Source organism: Staurois parvus, unplaced genomic scaffold, assembly GCF_062004578.1.
Source record: "Staurois parvus isolate SC_StPar_1 unplaced genomic scaffold, SC_StPar_1.0 ptg000347l, whole genome shotgun sequence".
Classification (NCBI taxonomy): domain Eukaryota; kingdom Metazoa; phylum Chordata; class Amphibia; order Anura; family Ranidae; genus Staurois; species Staurois parvus.
Window position 1 is genome coordinate 1,616,377 of NW_028318143.1, and position 24,797 is coordinate 1,641,173.

Sequence of the window (24,797 nt, forward strand, 5' to 3'; positions counted from 1 at the left end):
ATGTCAGAACAGTACAGATATCCCCCAAATGACCCCTTTGTTGCAAAGTAGACAGTCCAATGTATTTCATAAGAGACATGGCGAGATTTTTGAAGTTGTATTTTTTTTTTTGTCATAATTTTTCGGAAAATGAAAAAATTAAAAAAATTATTTTCACTATTTTTTTTTGCATACTGTCACCAGTGCAGTACAATGTCATGGCGGTGATCGGGGACACTGACTGGTGACAGTATGAAAAAAATATATAATTTTTTAAAAAATGTTTTAATTTTTTTTATTATTTTTAATTTTTATTAAATTTTTTTCTTTTTTTTAAGATTTTTTTTTTCATATTTCACTATGACTAAAGTAGTACAATGTTGCCATAGTAACATTGTACTACTTTGGGGAAGTGATCAGTATTTTTTTTTTTAACACAATTTACTTCTAGCAAAGAATTACTTAGCGAGCATTTATCTGAATGACATCGATTCATTCCGGGTTTTTTTTTTTGTGCTTAGCTGTGATTTGGCCACAGCTAATCACATGACATGTGCATGTGATCGCTGTGACCATTCACAGCTAGACACTAGTATACAATGGATAGCATGAAAGGAAGCCATCCATTGTATACAACTGTCATGTGACCTGCTGTGATTGGTCACAGCAGGTCACATGGTACCGGCAACGGGGGCCGGTACTCAGATCTGTCATCGGCCGTGTCCGAGATACGCGGCCGGTGACAGATCACGCCGCTGTGCAGCTCTGCAGGCGCGCAAACTGCGCATGCCCAGGAGGACGCCATATGGCGTCCACCCGAAACGCTAAGGGATTTTACCGGCCGCCATTCGGCCATTGGCCGGGCGGCTAATGGTTAAATTTAAATCAGATTTTTTTAAAATTTAAATTGGATTTTTTAAAATTTTTTATCAAATTTATTTTACACCCCGGTCACATCAAGCCCGACTTTGAAATCATTCGACCAATGCATTTTTTAGGGCTTTTTTGCAGAAACCCATTACAGTCCATTTAACATGGTTTCCTATGTTCACATCTATAGTTTTTGGAGCTGCTGTGTTTTTGGAAAGGGTCAGGGACTCTATTGTAGCAAAAACACTGCTTTTTTTTGTATAAAAGAGTTCAATAGAGCAGCTGCTGAAATGCATGTAGTGCATTTTTTCTGTGTTTTTGTCATATTTTGCACTTTGTTTTCTGCCCAGCTGTAAGCCGTGTACCGGGGTGGGCTCCCCAGGATACAGTGAAGTCATGAATGAGGAAAGTAACCCCAACACCAGCTTTTGTCACAACAGAATTTTACTTAGATGTGGCAAATAAACACAACCACAAATGCTGGGAACATACAATAAATTTACATACACCCAGCCCAAAGGCTGAGACCCTTGTGCTGCACAGCACGGTGCCTTCTGATGGATGAAGGTAGAAAGTGAAGTAATTTACCTACTGGGGGGCACAAATAAGCTGCCACACCTTACCTGTTATTACCCTAAAAGAGCAGGAATCAGTGTATGGGTGTACGGTATGGGCTAGCCTGCGGTGCAGCACAACAGTTTACAATCCTACACAAATCTACAGTATTCCCCCTCCCATAACTGGTCCTGCGGCACGTGCCGGAGTATTCCTTCTGAGCAAAATGCCAGTCTAGTTTGAGTTTGTAGGATTTTATCAGCTCTCCAATGTGAAATGTCACTTTAAGTTGTGGAGTCCTTCCAATAATCAGTAACAACACTTGTGGCCTGACACAAACAGAGACCCTAACTAACTAACTAAAGACTTGGACTCAGTCTCAAGGCGCCAACACTGAAATGAGGTGCGTGCACGATCTTACCGACCCGGGTCTGCTTTGCATCCACTGGTGACTCTGAAAAGAACAAATGTCTCTCCAACAAGCATGCGGTTTCACCGTATATGTTGCTTTATTCCTCTGCTCTCATCAGCCTTCCTGGCAGCAATCTCATTAGCTTCACTCAGTTGCAGCTCTGGTTACACTGTTCAACAGGTAAAAAGTTTTGGGCATAAAATTAGCTAATCTTATATAATTTTAGGGTGCTGAAAACGAAAATGACCCTAAAAAATGTTGATTGGCTCTAGTTTCCATGATATATTCACCCATCTAATGACGTAAGCCATTCAAAATTATGATGCAACTTCAGCTGCATATTGCGCAATTGATACTGGTGACCAATAGAAAATTGCATGTATACTGAGATGATGCAATATTAGCCTTTAATTGCATCACTTCACTGCATAAAAGCTGCAGTATCTGTAGCTGATTGTAGTTGGACAGCGTCTTTACATTTCGTTTTATGCTTATATAGGCTACTCAGTAATGCCTCGAACTTGTGTGAATAAAGCAGATAATTTCTGCTATATCTGCGGTGAAATAACTTTTATCTCACAAAAAAGGAGGATAACAGGAATGATTAAGAAAGCCTACAACTTGTATTTTGGCTGCAAGATAGGAGACCAGGACAAGAGCTGGGCACCACATATATGCTGCAATTCTTGTGGGACGGCACTGGAGCAATGGTTGAATGAAAAAAAGGCATCTATGCCTTTCGCTGTGCCAATGATTTGGAGAGAGCCAACAGATCATGTTAGTAATTGTTACTTTTGTATGGTGCCTCCAATTGTAAAAGGGCTAAATAAGAAGAAAAAGTTATCTGTGCACTATCCAAATATTCCATCGGCAATACGTCCAGTTCCTCATGGAGAGGGGCTACCAATTCCTAAAGCACCAGAATCCTTCGTGGTTGAGTCAAGTGAGGAAGAACCTGAAGCGTGTAGTCATCAACCGTCAACCTCACATGACCCAGACTTTCTTCCATCCACACCCACTGATGAGTTTCTTTCTCTGTTGCGTGGAAAGGAAAAGGCTGCCTGGACAGCATTTGTATCAGTGACATCAAATTTTCTTGGAAACAATAAAACATCAGACTACAAGAAAGTGGTAGAAAAACTCATCCAGACTTACAGAAATCTGGGTTGCAACATGTCTCTAAAAATTCATTTTCTACATTCGCATCTGGATTTTTTCCCACCAAACTGTGGAGCAGTGAGTGATGAACACGGAGAGCGCTTCCATCAAGACATTGCAGCTATGGAAAGAAGATATCAAGGTAAATGGAGCCCATCAATGCTTGCTGACTATTGCTGGACAGTTGTAAGAGATAGCCCTTTCCTCGAATACAAGAGAAAAGCCAAGAGAAGCAAAACCGAAACAAACTGAAGACAAAACTAGTGAGAATCCTAAGTATTAAAATGATTCAACTTAGCTTATGGCTATAATTTTTCTTGGTAATCCTATGCAATATATTATGCCATTTAGGCTTTGTTATGTAGTCAATATCACTTGCTTTATATTTGTGGAAAGACATCTATCTATATAATTATTGTGCATTATGTAGTCATTACGCCTATAGTAGAAAACTTTCCGTTTACAGAAAAACTAGAGCCAATTGACAAATTTCATTGTTATATTTGAACTCAGAATGTGAAATTCATTAAGAAATGGATCCTTTTGTTTCCAAAACTGGCAAAAAATAAAAATTTGTTGAACAGTGTTACCGAGGGACGCTGGATGTCATCAGATTCTCAGCTCATACGGCCCATTATTCATCATGCTCCAAAACATGGCTTCTCCCTCTCCTTCCTGTTCTCTCCAGCTCTGAGTGCAAAACCCCACCTCTTCATGAATATACAATTATCTATGCAGTCTGAGACTGTGTTAGAAAAACAGTGACATCTTGTGGCTAAACCACAGAATGTCAGTCAAAGCATTCATTTACTTCCACACAAACAGTGTTCAAACAATGAGAGCTGTTTCCCCATCTCACACAGCAACAAAAAAATTTACACTTATACAAAAAAAAGCAGATTTTTTCAAATTTAAATCAGATTTTTTTTAATTCTTATCAAATTTATTTTACACCCCGGTCCAGGGGCGGACTGACCATTTGGAAACTTGGGCACTGCCCGGGGTCAGTAGGGGGCCCCATGAGATGCCCCTGGTACCTTTTTCATAGGCTTTTTTGAGTTTGGGCAAGGACACAGGGGCCCCATGATCCCCTATTGCCCGCGGGCCCCATGAGTTGTCAGTCCGCCCCTGCCCCGGTCACAGCCCGACTTTGAAATCATTTCACTTACAGTGAGGTTGCACCAATGTGTTTTTTAGTGCTTTTTTGCAGAAACTCACTACAGTCCATTTAACATGGTTTCCTATGGGACACATTCACATCTATGCTTTTTTGAGCTGCTGTGTTTTTGGAAAGGGTCAGGGACTCTTAAACAAAAAATCTGTGTTTTTGCTACAATAGAATTTAATAGAGAAGCTGCTGAAATGCATGTAGTACATTTTTTTCTGTGTTTTTGTCACGTTTTGCATTTTTTTTTCTGCCCAGCAACCAAAAAATTTACACTTATCTAAAAAAAAGCCCATTGTTTAAAATTTAAATCATATTTTTTTTATTTTTATCAAATTTATTTTACACCCTGGCCACATCAAGCCGACTTTGAAATCGTTCGACTTACAGTGAAGTTGCACCAATGCTTTTCTTTGGGCTTTTTTTGCAGAGACCAACTACAGTCCATTTCACATGGTTTCCTATGGGACATGTTGACATCTATGCTTTTATGAGCCGCTGTGTTTTTGGAAAGGGTCAGGGACTCTTTTATACAAAAAAAAAAATCAGTGTTTTTGCTACAAAAGAGTTCAATAGAGAAGCTGCTGAAACGCATGTAGTGCATTTTTTCAGTGTTTTTGTCATGTTTTGTGGTTTTTTTTCTCCCCAGCAACCAAAAAATTTACTATTATCCAAAAAAAAGCAGATTTTTTAAAATTTAAATCAGATTTTGTTGATTTTTATCAAATTTATTTTACACCCCAGTCACTTTGAAATCGTGGTACTTAACTGTAAGTTGAACGATTTCAAAGTCCATGGACATGCTAATTTCAGGTGCGATTTGCAAGACATCTGACAAATCGCACAAAAAGTACTGCATGTACTACTTTAGAAATCGGTGCGGCTCTGACCAATTGTGGACAATAGGGTGGGACTTGGCATGCGATTTTCAAGTTGCATGGCATGTAAATTGCATGCCACGTCGCACCCAGTGCGACCGGGGTGCCAATAAAATGCTTTTGGAGTAAAAATCTATCTAAAGATCTAAGATACATTAATAATTTAGTTTATTCAGCATGAAATGGAGCTCAGTTCTGTAGCATGAGGCTGTATATTCTGCAATACTTACATTTTTGATAATCTCATTCAATGAATCCAAGCTCTGCAAGCTGAGATAACATGCACTGCATTGATGCATTCACACAATTTCACAGTAACCAAGAGAAAAAAAAACATGAAATAAAAGAATTTGAGTCGTTCTCCAGCTTTGTGTGATTAACCTATTAACCTAAAATCGGTTCTGATATCGCTGTTTTACTAACCTGACAGCTTATTATTTTAAAAAGGAAACTTTCATTTGGTTTGCAAATATTAAAGATTCTAACTACCAGAAAGAATGATTCTGATTCCTTATATTTAAAGAGCACCTGTCATTTTAGATCCATCATGGCAGCACCTGCTAGCGGGCATCCACTCACCTGCTGCCACCACGTCCCTCACCTTGTTGTGTCACTGCCCCATCACCAGCTATCCCATTAAAGTGAATAAGACTGTCGGTGAATCAACAGCGGGTTAGAGAAGGAGCCGCTGCAGGACAGAGATGACAGCTGCTCTTTAAAAATCATGATTTAAATCAAGCTTTTTCACTGGTGATTTCAATCATGATTTAAATTGTGATTTAGATGAACTTGATTTAAATCAAACCCATAAACCAGATCTGTAAATCTGAATCCATCAGTAACTATGTAAATTAAATCTTTTGATTTGTAGTGGAGTGTCTCTTTATAAAAGGTCAAATGGGCAGCACAGTGGCTAAATGTAGATATAAAATAATACAGCAAACTTGATTTAAATGAATAAACACATCAATAATATCAATACAACCCAAAGTCCAAATAAAGTCCAAAAAACACACTTGCAGGTGATTTCACAATAATTCAGATCCTAGGGCAAATTTGATGATGAACTCCAGAAAATCTTCATATACCTCAAAGATAAAAAATCTAAACATAGTGTATTATGCCTCCCTTTTAGATTGTAAGCTTCAAAGAGCAGGGCCCTCGATCCCCTCATGTTTTGCATTGTATTGGTATTGTTCTGTCACATGTTCTGTCCCCCTTTGTAATGTACAGCGCTGAGCGAACTATCGGCGCTTTATAAATACTGTATAATAATAATAATAATTATCCTAGGTCTTTATAATAGTGCCACACGTGTCACTTACAAAAACTAAAGTGCCACAGCAATCGTGAAATGTTCAAACTCCAACAACTTAATGGATAAATCCACTGCACACAATATAGTAAAAGTGCATAATTACCCTAAGATAGATAAAACCAGCAGAGGATTCATAGTAAGGATGGGATTGCCTCCAAACAATATGTAAATCATCTTCTCCAGACTTCTCCCATAGACCTCATAAACAGACCAGGGGTCAGTGTTTGTATTAAATAACACACAGATTTCATTGTAGCAACTTACATTAAAAAACGATGAGATCAGCTTCCATATAGTGAAACAATCAAGACAACAACACTCTTTAGCAGTGGCTAAATGGTTAGCACTTCCGCCTGGCAGTACTAGGGTCGTTGGTTTGAATCTCAGCCACAGCACCACCTGCTTGGAGTTTGCATGTTGTGCCTGTGTGGGTTTCCTCCGGGTACTCCGGTTTCCTCCCACACTCTAAAGACATGCTGGTAGGTGAATTGTCTCCTGTCTAAATTGTCCCTAGTATGTGTATGTATGAATGTAAGTTAGGGACCTTAGATTGTACGCCCCTTGAGGGTTAGGGACTGATGTGAATGTATAATATATATATGTAAAGCGCGGTGTAAATTGATGGCGCTATATAAGTACCTGAAATAAATAATAAATAAATGGCAGATGCACCCAAGATAATCCATACATTTGTCAACAAATCATTTGCCTCCAATACAATCGCTGTCATTAGAAACATACAAATCAGTCTCTTCAGATGAGATTAGCACAGGTTTGCTCTGGTCTCTTGTGTTAACGTTGGATTTTGTGGGAAAGATCATTTACAGTGCAAATGTGACATTTTCAAAATGAATGATTTGCCATTTTATTGGGCAAAGCCAATTATTTCCTGTGGGTACTGCCATGTTGTTGGAGGTACCACACATGTCCTTATTGGCAGACTATATACCAGCTAACATCTGCTAATTCGTAGTAAATGTCCGGCATGTGTACCAGGCCTTTATAACTAGACCCCCAAGCCTTCTCTATTTCTGCATTTTTCTTTCGGTGAACAATAGCATTCCGAAGATGTATAGTTGGTTTTCAGTTTTCGCACTGGTAGTTGTACTGGTAATCAGGGGCGGACTGACAACTCATGGGGCCCCTGGGCAATAGGGGATCATAGGGCCCCTGTGTCCTTGCCCAAACTCAAAAAAGCCTATGAAAAAGGTACCAGGGGCATCTCATGGGGCCCCCTACTGACCCCGGGCCCTCGGGCAGTGCCCGAGTTTCCAAATGGTCAGTCCGCCCCTGCTGCTAATCGCACGTTGCATAGAAAAAGAAAAGTGATGGTAGAAACAGACCGAGTGGTCCATCAAGTCTGCCCGTTTTTGTTTTGGGGGGGTGTTTGTTTGCTTTTTTGTTTTATTTTATTCCAGGTGCTAATATAGTGCTGTCAATTTATGCAGTGCTTTTTACAGATATATTGTGGTCCCTAACCCTCAAGGGGCGTACAATCTAAGGTCCCTAACTTACATTCATACATACACATACTAGGGCCAATTTTAGACAGGAGCCAATTCACCCACCAGCATGTCTTTGGGAGGAAACCAGAGTACCTGGAGGAAACCCATGCAGGCACAGGGAGAACATGCAAACTCCAGTCAGGTGGTGCTGTGGTTGGGATTTGAACCAACGACCCTAGTACTTCCAGGTGGAAGTACTAACCATTTAACCACTGTGCTGCCCAGTTTTCTTTTGGGTTTTTGTTTGGTTTTTTTTGCGTTAACTTTTTTTCTCTGATTATAGATCTATGCTTGTCCCACACATCTTTGAAGCTATTTAGTCTAGGTTCGCACCTATGCAGGTTGCGTTTGAGCCGCTTCTGCGTTTTTTTTAAATTTTCTTGTTGCTAGGCAGATTTAAAATGCAAAGCGCATCAAAAACGTGGCAAAAACGCAATGCCTGCTTTTCTACAGCATTTCCATTGAAGTCTATAGAACCAAAAACGCAACTTTTTGCATTAAAAAAAGTCCCTGACCCTTTCCAAAAAACACAGTGGGTGAAAACGCAGAGATGTGAACTTAGCCCATAGGAAATCATGTTAAATGGACTGTACTGCATTTCTGAAAACCGCTGCAGAAGACGCATAGGTGTGAACCTAGACTTACTGTTGACTGGCTCACTACCTCTGCTGGACGTTTATTCCAAGCATCAACTACTCTTTCAGTAAAATAGTAATTTCTGAGTTTAGTTTTGAACTTTCCTCCAGTTAGTTTAAGGTCCTGTCCCCGTGTTCTTGATTTTGGTTTCATGTTGAAAATCCTGCCCTCCTGAACCTTATTCACCCCCTTGATGTATTCAATGGTTTCAATCATGTCTCTCCTTTCCCTTCTTTCCTCCAGACTGTACATGTTAAGTTTCTGAAGTCGCTTTTGATTTGATTTTTTTTATCCCCCAGACCTTGTACCATCTCATCTGGTTATTATTATATGAACTGATATCAAATCCTAAATCTTCAGACATCAGACCAGTCCCAATTCCTGCACCAAACAAGATATGCATTTTTTCACACCAATGCGTTTTTTAGGGCTTTTTTGCAGAAATGCACTACAGTCTATTTAACATGGTTTCCTATGGGACATGTTCACATCTATGCTTTTTTGAGCTGCTGTGTTTCTGGAAAGGGTCAGGAAAATAAAAAAGCAGTGTTTTTTTCTTCAATAGAGTTCAATAGCACCATCTGCCTGGAGTTTGCATGTTCTCCCTGTGCCTGCGTGGGTTTCCTCCGAGTACTCCAGTTTCCTCCCACACTCCAAAGACATGCTGGTAGGTTAATTGGATCCTGTCTAAATTGTCCCTAGTATGTGTATGTATGAATGTGAGTTAGGGATCTTAGATTGTACACCCCTTGAGGGTTAGGGACTGATTTGACTGTACAATATATATATATATGTAAAGTGCTGCATAAATTGACAGGGCTATATAAGTACCTGAAATAAATAAATAAATAGGGAAGCTGCTGAAATGCATGTAGTGCATTTTTTCTGTGTTCTGTCGCATTTTGTGTTTTTTTTTCTGCCCATCAATCAAAACATTTACACTTATCCGAAAAAAAAACTGAAAAAAAAAGCTGAAAAAAAAATTGTGGCAAACCGAGTGGGAAAACACAATACAAAAAGCATTGAAAACCTGATAAAAAGAAAAAAAATCATAGGTGTGAACCAGTCCTGACTGTGCTCAAACCTCAATAGCTAGTCCATGCATTTATCCATCAGGTGCTAAAGGGGTGTAGCCACATATTAACACAAGAAATCCTGGCGGAACCCTCTGCACACTGCTAATTACTCTTTCCAGCAAACGTTGCAATAAAAATAGGTATTTTTAGTTCACACATATTGCAATACATGTTTAATCTGGCCAACAGTGTCAAAGTAATCCCTCTATGGCCAGTCTGACTACAGACCTACTATGAAACAAACAAGATATACCTGTGGTCAAATCCCAACAGCTTGCACATGCATTTATCTATCAGGTGCTACAGGGGTGTAACCACGTTAACACTAGAAATCTCGGTGGAACCCCCTGAACGCTGCTAATTACCCTTTCCAAGCAAACGTTGCAATAAAATATCCTTAGTTCAAGGATAATTAGCAGTGTGCAGAGGGTTCCTCCAGGATTTCTAGTGTTAATATGTGGCTACACCCCTTTAGCATCTGATAGATAAATGAATGTACAAGCTGTTGGGATTTGAGCACAGGGATCTCTTGTTTGTTGCATAGTAGGGTTGTAGCCTGACCTAAAGCTAGTTGCTCTCCCCCACGTTGGCATTGTGTCCACAGTGGCATTTGCAGAGCAGAGTAGGACTGGCCAAAAGGGATTAGTTTGATGCAGCTGAACAGCTTAAACATGTATTGGAATATGTGTGAACTAAAGATACCTATTTATTTATTGCAATGTTTGCTGGGAAGAGTAATTAGCAGTTGCAGAGGGTTCCTCCGGGTTTTCTTGTGTCAATTCCTGCACCTTCATAGCTCAGATCTCCCCAATTCCTGCACCTTCATAGCTCAGATCTTCCCAATTCCTGCACCTTCATAGCTCAGATCTCCCCAATTCCTATACATTTAGATGTCAGTTCATCCCCAATCTCTGCAACATAAAGTTAAAATAAAGGCCATTGAATCACTTACACCATACTAACACAATGATGTGCATAAAATATGTGTCATTAGAGGCCCTCTTACAGCTCTCCCTCCCTATTGCAAGCCAAAGCAAGGCTAGGAGTAGCTAAAACACATTCCTGTTGGGGCTCCCATGATTGAGGACACTTGTGCATCCACATTCATGAAAAAACATACAGCATCACAGATGGCACTGGGCCAGGCAGGATTGGGTTGGGGCAGGCAGGCAGGGCTGGGCAGCATGTGGGCGGGGCTTGGCAGCCCTGGTCGAAACTGTACTGAGATGCTTACATATACACCGACAACACTTTCAGGAAATGCATGTAAGAAGCCACATTCTGCTGCACAGGCACATCGTTATTGGTAAAGCCCAGGATTGCTGTTGTCTAGATTAGACTATTGTTTCTGATCAAACAATCAGAATTTGCAATAATGAACCTTTAGATCTCAGATCAGCCCCAATTCCTGCACCTTCAATTTTCAGATCAACCTCACTTCTTGCACTTTCAGATCTCAGATCAGTAACATTTTCTGCGCCTTCAGATCTCATTTCAGCCCCAATTCCTGCACCTTCACACCTCAGATCAGCCTCACTTCCTACACCTTCATATCTCTGATCAGCTCTGTGACAGACCCAACCAGGAAAAGGGCTTTTGGAGGGGACTAGGGGCTTGTCTTCTACCCACTGATTATGGCCCATGGAGAGAGAAGATCATTATCTAATGATGGACAACAACATGATGAACGCTGAGAGTGAGGCGTGGATTAGTTATCTGCATAAAGACAATATATCTTCCCTTCTGGAGTGGATGGAAAAGTGTACTCTTAATCTTGTACAGGTTAATGGTCAGAGGAGATATGGTGGCCCTTATGCGGACTGGGTTGGAGAAGCATCTCCACTTGGGACAGAAATACTTACTAACGATCTCCCTCAGGAAATCTATGAAGATAAATTAATTCCACTTTTCAAACTGGTGGAATATTGTATGAGCTTTGTCTTATGATGGACAGAGTATGATGTGGCCGGAATAGAATCACCCAATTGGGGTGGCAGGTGTTCCGTCACAAGCCCCACTTCCTGCACCTTCAGATCTCAGATCATCCCCAATTTCTGTAACTTCACACCTCAGATCAGCCCCAATCCCTGTACCTTCACATCTCAGACCAGCCCCAAGTCATGCACCTTCGCACCTCAGATCAGCCACATTTCCTGCACCTTCAGATCTCAGATTGGTCCCAGTTGCTGTAACTTCAGATCTCAGACCAGCCTGTTTCCTGTACCTTCAGACTTTGCATCAGCCCCAGTTCCTGTTCCTTCAGATCTCATATCATCCCCAATTTCTGCATCTTCAGAGCTCAGATCAGCCACAGTTTCTACACCTTCAGGCCTCATGCCAGCCCCTATTTTTGTAACTTCAGATCTCAGATCATCCCCAAATTCAGCACCTTTGAACTTCAGATCATCCTCAATTTCTGTACCTCCAGACCTCAGATTAGCAACAATTCTTGTACCCTCAGAACTTAGATTCTTAAACCTTAACATGTCACATTAGTCTCATTTTCTGCACCTTCAGACATTAGATCAGCCCCGATTTCTGTACCTTCAAACATTGGATTGGAAATCAGCCCCAAACCCATCATTTTCAAAAAGCAAGGATTTCACATATCTGCTGCAGGGTTCAAACAAGGAAGAAGAGTAAGTAAGCAATCATTGGGCCTATGCTTTTAATGACATTAGTGACATCAGGGAGGTGGGTGAGCTATGGGCAGGCCAGTCTTTGTAATAGACAACCTATTGAGTTGTTAATTACAGCCAATTACATGGAGTGCCAGGCATTGTGTGCGCACCACAAGGCCTACCCAAAGTTGCCCACCCCTAAATTATTGCTTCACTCATCATGGCTACCACATATATGTATGTGGTTTGCTGGTCATATTACAATGTTATTTACATGCTTATTTTCCTTCTAACTGCCGTACTTGTTTAGAAAGCATATTACAGTGACTTGTGAGTAAAGTAAGCTATGAGTCTATGTTTATGCTTATGTACGTTTTGTAGTTAATAATTTACATTAAGACGGTCCAAATGGCAGAACTCCAAAGCATTTTTGTGGGCTCCATCCTTCCAGTAAAATCTCCATAGACCCTTATTTTGTCTGACATCATCCCTTTTTATATGCCTGGTCCACAAGCATGAATTCACAACATGTGTTTCTCCTGAAAGCTTGGACACAACTGATTTACCTCAGGTTGGAATCATGCAAAATGGCTGCCAGGTTAAGCTCAGCAATTTTACTTAGCAACTTTTTACTGTTGGTTTAAAGTAAATAAATTTCTCACACACAGAATTCAATCCACTTAAGAAAAGCATTGCACTCAAAGTGTATGTCCAAATGTTTGTGTTTTTTTTTTGGATAGGGTGGGGAAGGTTTAGAACCTCTTTTGGAATTTCATTGCTATCTGGGGCTCAATCAGAGAAATGTATCATCATTTACTGTCTCCATGGCAATGGTTTCAAAACACGTTTTATAGTAATTTAGTTAGAGTTGGGCTGAAACTTTTTTTTGCTGCTATGTTGCTATGCCGTTTAAAAAGGGAAATGTTTGAACCTGCTGCTGATGGCTTCTTACCAATTTTGGTCAAAATCCATGTTGAGCCGGAAGAGATTCAAACCATCTATGAGCAGGCTTCATTTACCCAAGTTGATTAATCAGCTTGGGTACAACCAGCCTGATGGATTTTACATGTGATTATTGCTATTGGCTGTAAGGAAATATATTATAGCCGCTAGCAGTAATCACTGTGTTCTCCTGGCGGGGATGGCTTTCCCCACCAAGAGAACACAATGGCTCCATGGGAGGGATTACCCTATCAACACTGACTGTGTTAATGGGGAAATTGAGCAATTTTCTTTCCTGTAACCATTGCTCAGCATCTCTGTGAATTCTTTGCCAGCATACAAGCCACAATTAAGGGGGAGTGTTGAACCCCTAAACAAGTTGGCTTTGTAACAAAGTGTATTTTATCTTATTTTGGAATAAATCTGTATTTGCATGATTACATTTTGGTGTGGCGCATCAATCTCAGATTCCATCAATTGCAAACTAGTGAAACAGTTTTTATTATTTTACATGATTTCCCAATAAAAGAGGTCCTACAACCACAATATGTGCCTGGGTGGTTCATCAATTTGAGAGTGACTCAATATTTTTCTGTCCAGACAGCTAATTTGCATAGCCTATAACTTTTAATAATAACTTGGAGTTGAATCTTGCACTGAACACCCTATTTGTATACATTAAACAAATATTAACACTAAAGATAAGATTGCCTAACGTAAAACATGACTCATCATGGATATTCTAGAACAACTGCCATATTATAGAAACCAAAAGTGTAAATGAACTCCAAGCTGTAGTATTACTACGTTGTACAAATGGGAGCTTAATACTTATGGCTAGAGATGAGCAGAGTGGTTTTGTTGAGATTTATTTCACTGTGAAATTACTGATTTTGATTTGCAAAATGTAATTAAAATTTGCATCAAATTTTGCCATGTGAGCTTGCTAAATTTTAAAAGATATTTGGTATATGTAATGTACATTTGGGTTATGCAATGGACTAAGGCAGCAGTCATACAAAGGCTGTGTTCACTCACCATTGTGGCCCTTATGAACAGAATTCAGACACTTATAGTTCCTCCAGGGGCGGACTGACCATTTGGAAACTTGGGCACTGCCCGAGGGCCCGGGGTCAGTAGGGGCCGCATGAGATGCCCCTGGTACCTTTTTCATAGGCTTTTTTGAGTTTGGGCAAGGACACAGGGGCCTCATGATCCCCTATAGCCTGGGGGCCCCATGAGTTGTCAGTCCGCCCCTGAGTTCCTCTAATAGGTGCAGTTCAGCTTCACCACACTGGTGCAGAGAGGATGAAGGACAGGAGGAACTTGTGTCCCTCTGAGGCCCCCGGTAGGCCTCATCTGGGGAGCAGCCCTCTGATTGGATTACCTTGTCAGCCATCTTTAGTGTGGGCAGTGATAATAAATAGCACTGTCCCACTGCAGCCAACTCCTTCATCAGATGTTGTTGGGCATTGTAAGCCATTTAGAGTATCTTCTATAATACTGAGAATGTGTTTTGTAAGAACATCTGTAAAGTACTGCTGTGCCCTGTGGTTCAGCAGTGTTACACAGACCCTGTTAACACCTTGTTGGAACTTTGGCGTTAATACACTTTTCTGCATTCCTTGGTCTCTGGGTGTATCCTCTCCACTCTGTGTACCAAATGCCTGGACCTGCCTACATACTGATCTAGATATCTTGGAAGTAGATCCTTTCAGAATGAGTACTGTATAAATGTGTCTGATTTAATGAAGTAGAAGGTTTGCTTGCTGTCAAAAATGTTCTTCTTGGGAATGCCAAAAAATAAAAAAAGCTACTACTAACTCACTCATCATCATATGTATTAATGTATACATTTTAAAAAGTACTAACAGCTGGCACACCTCGAATGTCCTATTTCCTTCAAGGAAATAGTCCTGGGAAAATAGCTTGGATTTTAAAGAAGTTTTTTAATGATAATATTTAAAAATACATTTATTGCTTAACTTCAAGCACATGAACAATGTATCAATTCATGAAGGTAGGTGTTCATTACAAAATCATTAAAGAAGAATTCGAGGTATTGATTTTTTTTACATAGTTACCTCAGTCCAGCTTGGACCAAGGTAACTATGTATGCATCATAATTGAGGGATCCTGTGGAAGATGGAAATCATTGTAGAAGGTACTGCTGAACCTTTCGGGTCTCGTGTCGAGTGACTTTGTTCACAATGCAGGGAAGCCACTTGGCACAGGCTACAACACTAATTTCCAGCGTCCCAGGGTGAACAGCCAGGTATAGTTTATGTATAGTTACCAGGGGCGGACTGACAACTCAAGGGACCCCCGGGCAATAGGGGATCATGGAGCCCCTGTGTCCTTGCCCACACTCAAAAAAGCCTATAAAAAAGGTACCAGGGGCATCTCATGGGGCCCCCTACTGACCCCGGGCGCTCGGGCAGTACCCGAGTGCTTGAATGGTCAGTCTGCCCCTGATAGTTACATTGGTCCAAGGTGGACCAATGTAACTATACAAAAATATCCATACCCGGAATTCTTCTTTAAGTGTCTTTTTAAAAACAGATGTAAGTATCTGAAAGTGACTTGGTTTAAGTCAACAGCCCCCTGTATAGCAGAGCTCAAACTGGAAGAAATTGAGAATTAGAGGCCATTCAGTTCTGCTGCAGTGCTCATGTGCCAACGAGAAACAAGTTGATGTGAGGACAGAGTAGAGTGAAAGAGAACTAAGCTCATCAGTCTACTCAGTCTACTGCTTCTCCTCCACTGTCTGGTCTAAGGGTGGGTATATACTGTAGCTGCAGACTTTTAAGATAAGGACACTTACCTATCCAAGGATCCAGTGCCATCCTCACCCGAGCCAGTTCTTTGACAGTCTTCGGGTCCTCAGCACCAGCATTTATAATGTGGGAAGCCAACTGTGACTCCTTGCCGCTTCACTGCCAGCTTCCCACTGCTGTGCTTTGTGAATGAAAGTTGTGCTGTGCTTTTTATATGGTCCTACAGCCTCCTGGGACCTGCAATGTCTGCCAAGAGGTTGCAGGCAGGGAGGGGGACAACTTCCAGTGGATTCACCGAGGTGATTCCAGCAGAAGTGGGAGCAAGTACCTGTCTAAACTAGGTACCCACTGTCCCACCCCCAAAAAATAAATCTCCAATATTGTTAGGGGGGATTCTTAAAAGTGGAACTTCCCCGTTAGGGTGAAGTTCCACTTTAACTACAGTGGGCAAAGGTCAGGTCTCAGAGCTGCGTAAATCTCAGGACTGGAAGGACACAAATGCAAATCTTTTGTCAAGCAAAACAGCTCCCATAAATGTACTTTACCTGTGCATTTAACTGTTTGCCTGAAAGACAGCTTTAGGGCTCTTTATCACTAGCAGCAATGCTTACTGTCCTCAAAAAGTGATCTGCAGTTGATTGCATCCAGAGGTTAGTATTTCAATGGTTGGCAGGCATTCAGGAGGCACTACTGTTGCCTCATCACACCTGTTTCTTTGTTTTTTCTTTTTACTTGCCAAGCAGCAATTTTGTATTGTGGGATTGCACCACAACTGTGAGCCAAGCTTTTGGCTTGTGGTTGTGGTGTGGCCCCATTGATCTCAATGGCAGAGTTTGACAGTGGTGCTGCCTGTCAAACTCTAAAGCCCGAGTATGCAGTCACCTCAAGACAAAGCATGGCAGCCATAGCAAGTGTACAGCCCTGTCAAGCTGTAAAGTTAGAATTCAGGAAAGGGTGGCAGGGGGCATAAACCACAGGTGAGCCAATGTTTTTTTTCTACCCCCCCCCCCCTCCCAGCCACCAGAGCCCTGCATGATAGATATATTGACATATTTCATTAGATTATAAATGACATCCTTTTAGGCTTACAAAAAAGTACTCCTCTATGACAATGTCATTTGCTTTCCCTAGCTTGGGCCTACAGGAATTTTTCTCCAGTGCACCAATTTTAAGACCTTTTCATAAAACCAGACCTCTGTAACGGAATGCTGAAATCGAAACGGTATCTATCATTTCATCAGGAGGCCGTGTTTACAAATCCATAATTCAATGCCCCTTAAACAGTCTGAATCTGATCTGCTGTATTTTAGTTGATCCGAGGCATTGTGAATTGTTTTTTTTTTTTTTTTTTTTTTTTTTTCAAGCCGAGCTAGATTCAATGGAAGTTGTTAGGTGTTTAGTGTGATGAAATACAGGCTGAACAAATGCCCCATTGTTTGCTTAATGATAGGCTTTAGGTGAACAAAACAAGGTTATTCCCACTAAATATTGCTACGCTGCACTGCCCTGGCTTATTAAATCTCAGTGAATGATTCATATGTATCCTAGTATTATAAAGCGAAAAATAGCTGAGCAAGCTCAAGGGTCATTAAAAGAGAAATGACACTGCGTGAGAATGCACAAAAGGACAAAACTCATAAAAAGAGACTTTCCTCTTCTAAGTATGAACAGTTGTTCTAGAAAATGAGATGGTTTATTTAGTATGTGGAGTGATGTTAAGAATACACAGTTGACTTTTTGGAACCGTCTCTGTGACAAAATTGCCTTTATACATTTCACTCAGCGGCTTGTTAACGTACCCAAGTTGGTAGAAGAGAAGGACACTATTGTTAGTAGAGATGAATGAATGTTTCAATCTATGAATCATACTTGGGTCATTAATGGCAAAGATCTCTGAGGAATGTAGATTTGCATGGATAAGTTTGTCTTTAACAGTACAATCCGAAATCGCATTAAAACTCATTGATGGCCCAGGAGGTACTGTATCTGCCAAGTGGCTCTTGTTTTCAGCTTGGCATTTAGTTTTTATAGTTGGCTTCTTCACCCCCAGTATGTATATATATATATATATATATATATATATATACACTATATGCCCGTAACTTGTGATACCTTCATTATCTAAATCACCCTCAAAGTGTAACTTTGCAGTAACATTTATTTTAACGGTTCATCCAATCCTACCGCCAGCATTCCCTTACAGTCTTATACTCGTCCCCAATCCAACAAGCTATTTCTAGCTAGATCACACAGCTACATGTCAACATTTTACTGGCCTGGCCAGGGGCGGACTGACAATTCATGGGGCCCCCAGGCAATAGGGGATCATGGGGCCCCTGTGTCCTTGCCCAAACTCATAAAAGCCTATGAAAAAGGTACCAGGGGCATCTCATGGGGCCCCCTACTGACCCCGGGCCCTCGGGCACTGCCCGAGTTTCCAAATGGTCAGTCCGCCCCTGGGCCTGGCCCATCTGTGCACTTTGCTCTTTTCATTTTGTTTTGTATAGCAGTACTGTGAGCCCAAGCTGGCAAGATGACACACTTTTAAGGGGTGTATTCGTTGCACCTTGTACATCTAGAAAACAAGTTGATTATGTTGGGTGCCAACCTGGAAAAGGACAGATGCTAGATGACTGAATGGATCAGAGCTCTGCACTCTTCATTTTGTTCTGTGGGCCCAAGTTGGCAAGATGACGCAACCTTAGGGGATGTATCCATGGCACTGTGGGCACATAGTATGCAAGCTGAATATGTTGGGCACCAACCTGGAAGAAGACATATACTGGATTACAGACTGGAGCTAACAGCTGTTGTCCCACCTCAGAGCTCTGCACTCTTCATTTTTTTCTATGCAGCAGTACTGTAAATCCAAACTAGCAAGAGGACACACTCCCAGGGGGTGTATTCCTGACCCCTTGGACTCATAGAAAGCAAGTTGAATATGTTGGGTGCCAACCTGGAAGAGGTTAGATACTGGAAAACAGAATGGATTGACAAATGGAGGAGCATGCAGTTCTAGACTCAAGCAAGTGTTCTGCACTCTTCATTTTGTTTTATGCAGCAGTACTGAGAGCCAAATTTGGCAAAATAATGCAACCCTAGGGGATGCAGTCACGGCAGCTTGGGCTCATAGAAGACAGGTTGAATATGCTGGGCACCAACTTGGAAGAGGACAAATACTGGATGACAGACTGGAGTGACAGGTGGGGGAGCTAACGCTAATTCATAGGGGGGTGTATTCATGACACCTTGGTCTCATAGAAAGTAAGTTGAATATGTTGAGTGCCAACCTGGAGGAGGACAGATACTGATTGATAGAGTAGAGTGTCTGCCCAAGAGCTGCCCAGGGTAGAAAGGAGCTCTTGGCCCACACAAGCACTCTGCACACTTCATTTTATTCTATGCAGCAGTACAGTGAGCCCAAGTTTGCAAAAAGACACAACTCAAGAGGATGTATTCATAGCACCTTGGGCTGATAGAAGGCGAGTTGAATATGTTGGGCACCAATCTGGAAGAGGATATATACTGGATTACAGACTGGAGTGACAGATTGGGGAACTAGCAGCTCTTGGCTCACCCAAGCACTCAGCACTCTTCATTTTGTTCTATGCAGCAGTACTGTGAGCCTAAACCGGAGAGATGATGCACCCCTAGGGGGTGTATCCATGGCACCCCATAGAAAGTGAGTTTAATATGCTGGCTGCCAACCTGAAGGAGGACAGATGCTGGATGATAGAGTGTAGTGTCTACCCCAGACAAGCCCACACAAGTGCACTACACTCATTATTTTATTCTCTGCAGCAGGACTGTGAGCCCAAGCAGGTGAGATGATGCACCTCCAGGGGGTGAGCATCTGAAGACAGGAGTACGTCTCCTGAAACGCATCAGCCTACTTCAGCAAGGGTCTTCAGTCATTTGGGACTGTTACCACTGACTCTTTGTCTCTGTTTTGATCAACTTTGGTTTGTAAGTATGCACTTTTATGCATTTTAATAAACTTGTTATTCAGGATGGTAATACATGATGAGAGTGTGCCCTGTTTTTGCTTTTCTTCATAGAAAGCAAGTTGAATATATTGGGCAACAACCTGGAAGAAGGGAGATACTGGATGACAGACTGAAGTGACAGATGGGGGAGCTAACAACTCTTGGCTCATCCACGCACTCTGAACTCTTTTTTTCTATGCAGCAGTACTGTGAGTCAAAGCCGGCAAGATGACACACTCCTAGGGGATGTATTCATGACACCTTGGACTCATAGAAAGCAAGTTGAATATGATGGGTGCCAACCTGAAAGAGAACAGATGCTGGATGACAGACTGAAGTGTCTGGCCAAGCCTTGCATTGGGGAACTAGCAGCTCTTGGCCCACAGAAGTGCTCTAAATTCTTCATTTTGTTCTATGCAGCAGTACTGTGAGCCCAAGTTTGGGATGTATCCATGGCACCTTGTGCTCATAGAAAGCGAGTTCAATGTGCTTGGCGCTAACCTGGAAGAGAACAGATGCTGGCTTAAATAATGGAGTGAGAGATTGGGGAGCCGGCAGTTCCTGGCCCACCCAAATGCTCTGCACTCTTCATTTTGTTCTATACAGCGGAACTGTGAGCTCAAGCAGGTGAGATGACACACCCCTAGGGGCTGTATCCATGGCAGTTGATCTTATAGAAAGTAAGTTGAACATTCTGGGTGCCAATCTAACAACTCTTGGCCAGGGGCGGACTGACCATTTGGAAACTCGGGCCTGGGGTTAGTAGGGGGCCCCATGAGATGCCCCTGGTACCTTTTTCATAGGCTTTTTTGAGTTTGGGCAAGGACACAGGGGCCCCATGATCCCCTATTGCCCGAGGGCCCCATGAGTTGTCAGTCTGCCCCTGCTCTTGGCTCATCCAAGCACTCTGCACTCTTCATTTTTTTCTATGCAGCAATACTGTAAGTCCAAGCTGCAAGATGACACACTCCTAGGAGATGTATTCATGGCACCTTGGACTCATAGAAAGCAAGTTGAATATGTTGGGTGCCAACCCGAAGGGGACAGATGCTGGATGACAGACTGTAGTGTCTGCCCAAGACCTGCTCAAGCAGGTGTGATTACACGCCCCTAGGTGTGTCTAGGGGATGTATCCATGGCACTTGATCTTATAGAAAGTGAGTTGAATATGCTGGGTGCCAACCTAACAACTCTTGGCTCATCCAAGCACTCAGCACTCTTCATTTTTTCTATGCAGCAGTACTGTGAGGAAGAGAGCAGACACTGGATACAGATTGTAGTGACAGATTGGGGAGCCAGCAGTTCCTGGCCCACCCAAGTGCTCTGCCCTCTTCTTTTTGTTCTATGCAGCAGAGCTGTGAGCTCAAGCAGGTGAGATGACACCTAGGGGCTGTATACATGACACTTGATCTTATAAAAAGTGATTTGAATATGCTGACTGCCAACCTAGAAGAGGACAGATGCTGGATGATAGACTGGAGTGTCTACCCAAGATCTGCATGATGGAGCTAGCAGCTCCTTGCCCACACAAGTGTTCTGCATTCCTTATTTTATTCTGTGCAGCAGCACTGTGATCTCAAGCAGGTGAGATGACACACCCCAAGGGGGGTACACATGGTACCTTGGGCTCATAGAAAGTGATTTGAATATGTTGTATGCTATCTGGAAGAGGACAATTGCTGAACGACCGATTGGAGTGTCTATCCGAGAAATGCTTGGGGAAGCCAGCAGCTTTTGGCCCACACAAACACTCTTCACTCTTTATTTTGTTCTGTGCTGCAGTACTGAGTCCAAGCCAGCAAATGATGCACACATAGGAGGGGTATCCATGGCACCTTATTTTATTTCTTTTTTAGTTTATTTTTTCTTTTGAAGTAAACCCAGAAATGGATTTTAAAGGGTATGTAACCCCTAACAGTCATCTTCTCTTATGTGGTTTCTTTTGATCTGTTAAATATAACGCTGAACATTTTGTTATGTTAATTTAATAAGTGCATAAATCTTGTGATCTGACAATTGTCTTTGCTCTTTGCCTGTACTGCACTGTTGCATACTGTTCTGAGGGCAACAGGGCCCCACCCAACCATGTTATGTACAAGAAGAGACCCGGGGGGGGGGGGGGGCTCCCAGTAAATAAGTAAGTTTGCTCTGTTTCTGTTCCTTTGATAAAGTGATCGAGCATTGTCATCCTAGGGCAGAAAGTGTGTTACTGGCAGAATCACCAGGTGAAAATAAAAGAAAAATAGCCTGGGAAAAAACTAATATGGCCTCCTTGTCTAAGGACTGGTAAACCTCAATAAATAATTTTTTTGGGGGGGTTATATATGATTTGTGAATACAGTTGTTGTAAGATGGATGTTGGACATTAGAGAATCATGTGACAAGATGGTGCAAGACCTTTTTTAAGCGTAACGAATGCAATATAGATGGATTTTAGTTTTAATTACAACACAGAGTGAGGTCAAGGGCTTGGCTATGAATTCTAGCATGGGTGCCTGGAACACAAAACTGGCTGAACTGAACTGAATATATGTTTTTGAGTGCCTAGAGTCACACTCTTCTTACAAAAGTTAAAAATCTGTGTCAGGGTGGTTTGGATTTCAACTCTGTCCATTATCCTGAACATGCTAGGTTGAATCCAGTAGATTCTTCACACAGATAGAAAAATTAGAAGAAACCTCATTTTACGGGGACCAAGCTTGTGTTTTTAGGTGGAGGTTTCCTGCTCTCAAAAAATACAATAGGTCTTTGGGTGAGGGAGTCCAGGAGTGCCCAACCAAACCTGGGTTATCATTTTTAAGTGGACCTAGCCTTTAAAGTGTTACTAAACCCACAACAGTAAAATCAGTCTGTATATGCAGTAAAACATGCTTGTTATACTCACTGTGGAACCTAAGGGGTTAATCCTCTGTATTGTGTAAAAAAGATGTTTGATCTTTTCTTCAATGCCCCTCCTCTTGTTCAGATGTCCACACTGATAAGACAGACTGAACCGTGCCCTTCTGCACATGCTCAGTTTAGTGTGTATTACTAGAAAGGTTTTTTTTTTGTTCTTCAAAGAGTGCATTTGATCAGCACAGGGCCAATCAGCACTGTCCAGACAGAGTTCAGGGGTTTTCCATCTTCCTAGAGAAAACTCCTCCTACAAGCTTTAACCAGTACTCTGCTGAAGTCACATGCTCTAACTGCTGATGAGAAAAGGCATTTAGCAGTTGATATTTACTAAAATAATTGCATTTCCGTGTTGTGCGTACTGTGGGAGACCAGATATAGTGAATGCAGGGTCCGGGGAGACCAGATATAGTGAATGCAGGGTCCGGGGAGACCAGATATAATGAATGCAGGGTCCGGGGAGACCAGATATAGTGAATGTAGGGTCCTGGAAGACCAGATATAGTGAATGCAGGGTCCGGGGAGACCAGATATAATGAATGCAGGGTCCGGGGAGACCAGATATAGTGAATGCAGGGTCCGGGGAGACCAGATATAGTGAATGCAGGGTCCTGGGAGACCAGATATAGTGAATGCAGGGTCCGGGGAGACCAGATATAGTGAATGCGGGGTCCGGGGAGACCGGATATAGTGAATGCGGGGTCCGGGGAGACCAGATATAGTGAATGCAGGGTCCGGGGAGACCAGATATAGTGAATGCGGGGTCCGGGGAGACCAGATATAGTGAATGCAGGGTCTTGGGTTTAGTAACACTTTAAGTAAAAATTGATTGTTTCAAGATCACAAGAGCACTGTCTGCTTTTCAGTGTTATTTCCTGATTATCTACAGAACTGTTAATAATAAACTTCTAAATATAGGTTGCAGTAATAGCTTTATTTCCTTTCAGCGATAATTTGGCTTTATAAGACCTTACCGCATGTAATTGCGAATGAAAAAAAAAAAGATTTAATTATGTATATAACATCCAGATCTTCTTATTCTAATGTCTAGAGGAGATAGAGTCAGGGGTTATCTACACTTTTGGTATATTACATCAGATGATTTTTAATGTTAAGTTGCTCTTTACCCTTATACTGCAACAATATACTGCAACAATAAACACTTTCAATAAAATGTGGTCTGTTTTAAGGTTTTTTTATTTTAGTTGAAAAAAACCTACTGATGAAAACTATATATTTAACGTGTGAGTTAGCAACACACTAACAAAGACTTTTGACAGTTTTCATCCTGGCTTACCAATTGTTGGAATCAGGGGCATAACTATAGGGGTTGCAACTGTGACCTGGCCTCATTCTGCAGGGGGCTGGTGCAGCTCCTCAATACACCTGGATAGGAGGGGGTGGCATATACAGGAAGCGGTCCCATACATTTTCCTTCTGCAGCTGCTGAAAGCCACTTCTCCTCCTCTCCCTCCCATAGGCGTTCAGTGGCTGCAGGAAGAAAATGGAGGATATTGGTTCCTCCCACCTCCCCTCCTATCCAGGTTACTTGTCTCCTGTTGACCTTGGTCCCTTGGCCTTCCCCTCCCCCCACAGTATTTCCATCTTCCCCTTCCCCCTTTTCCCCTGGCTGCTGCAGGGAAAGTGTTATGATGAAGATCGGGGAAGGGGCTAGTAACTATGATATTTACCAGCCCCTTCCTTTTCTGAATGGACACAGTGAGTGATCGGTACCAATCACTGACTCTGTTCATTCATAACTGAAGCATACTAAACTGTGTTTACTATGCTTCAGTTTGTGAATGAACAGGAAGCTCTGTGAAGTTATTCCTGTCAATTCATTCTGTGTAGCTGAGGCTGCAGTGATAGAGACTGAGTTTTGAGATCCCTAATATTTCACGAAAGCCTCTTAGCGGGACTCTTAAAAAATTGTAATAAAATAAAATTGTAAAACAAAAAAGGGTAAAAAATAATTTAAAAAAATAACAAAAATAAAAGCCTACTGACTCCATTGACAGAACTACCAG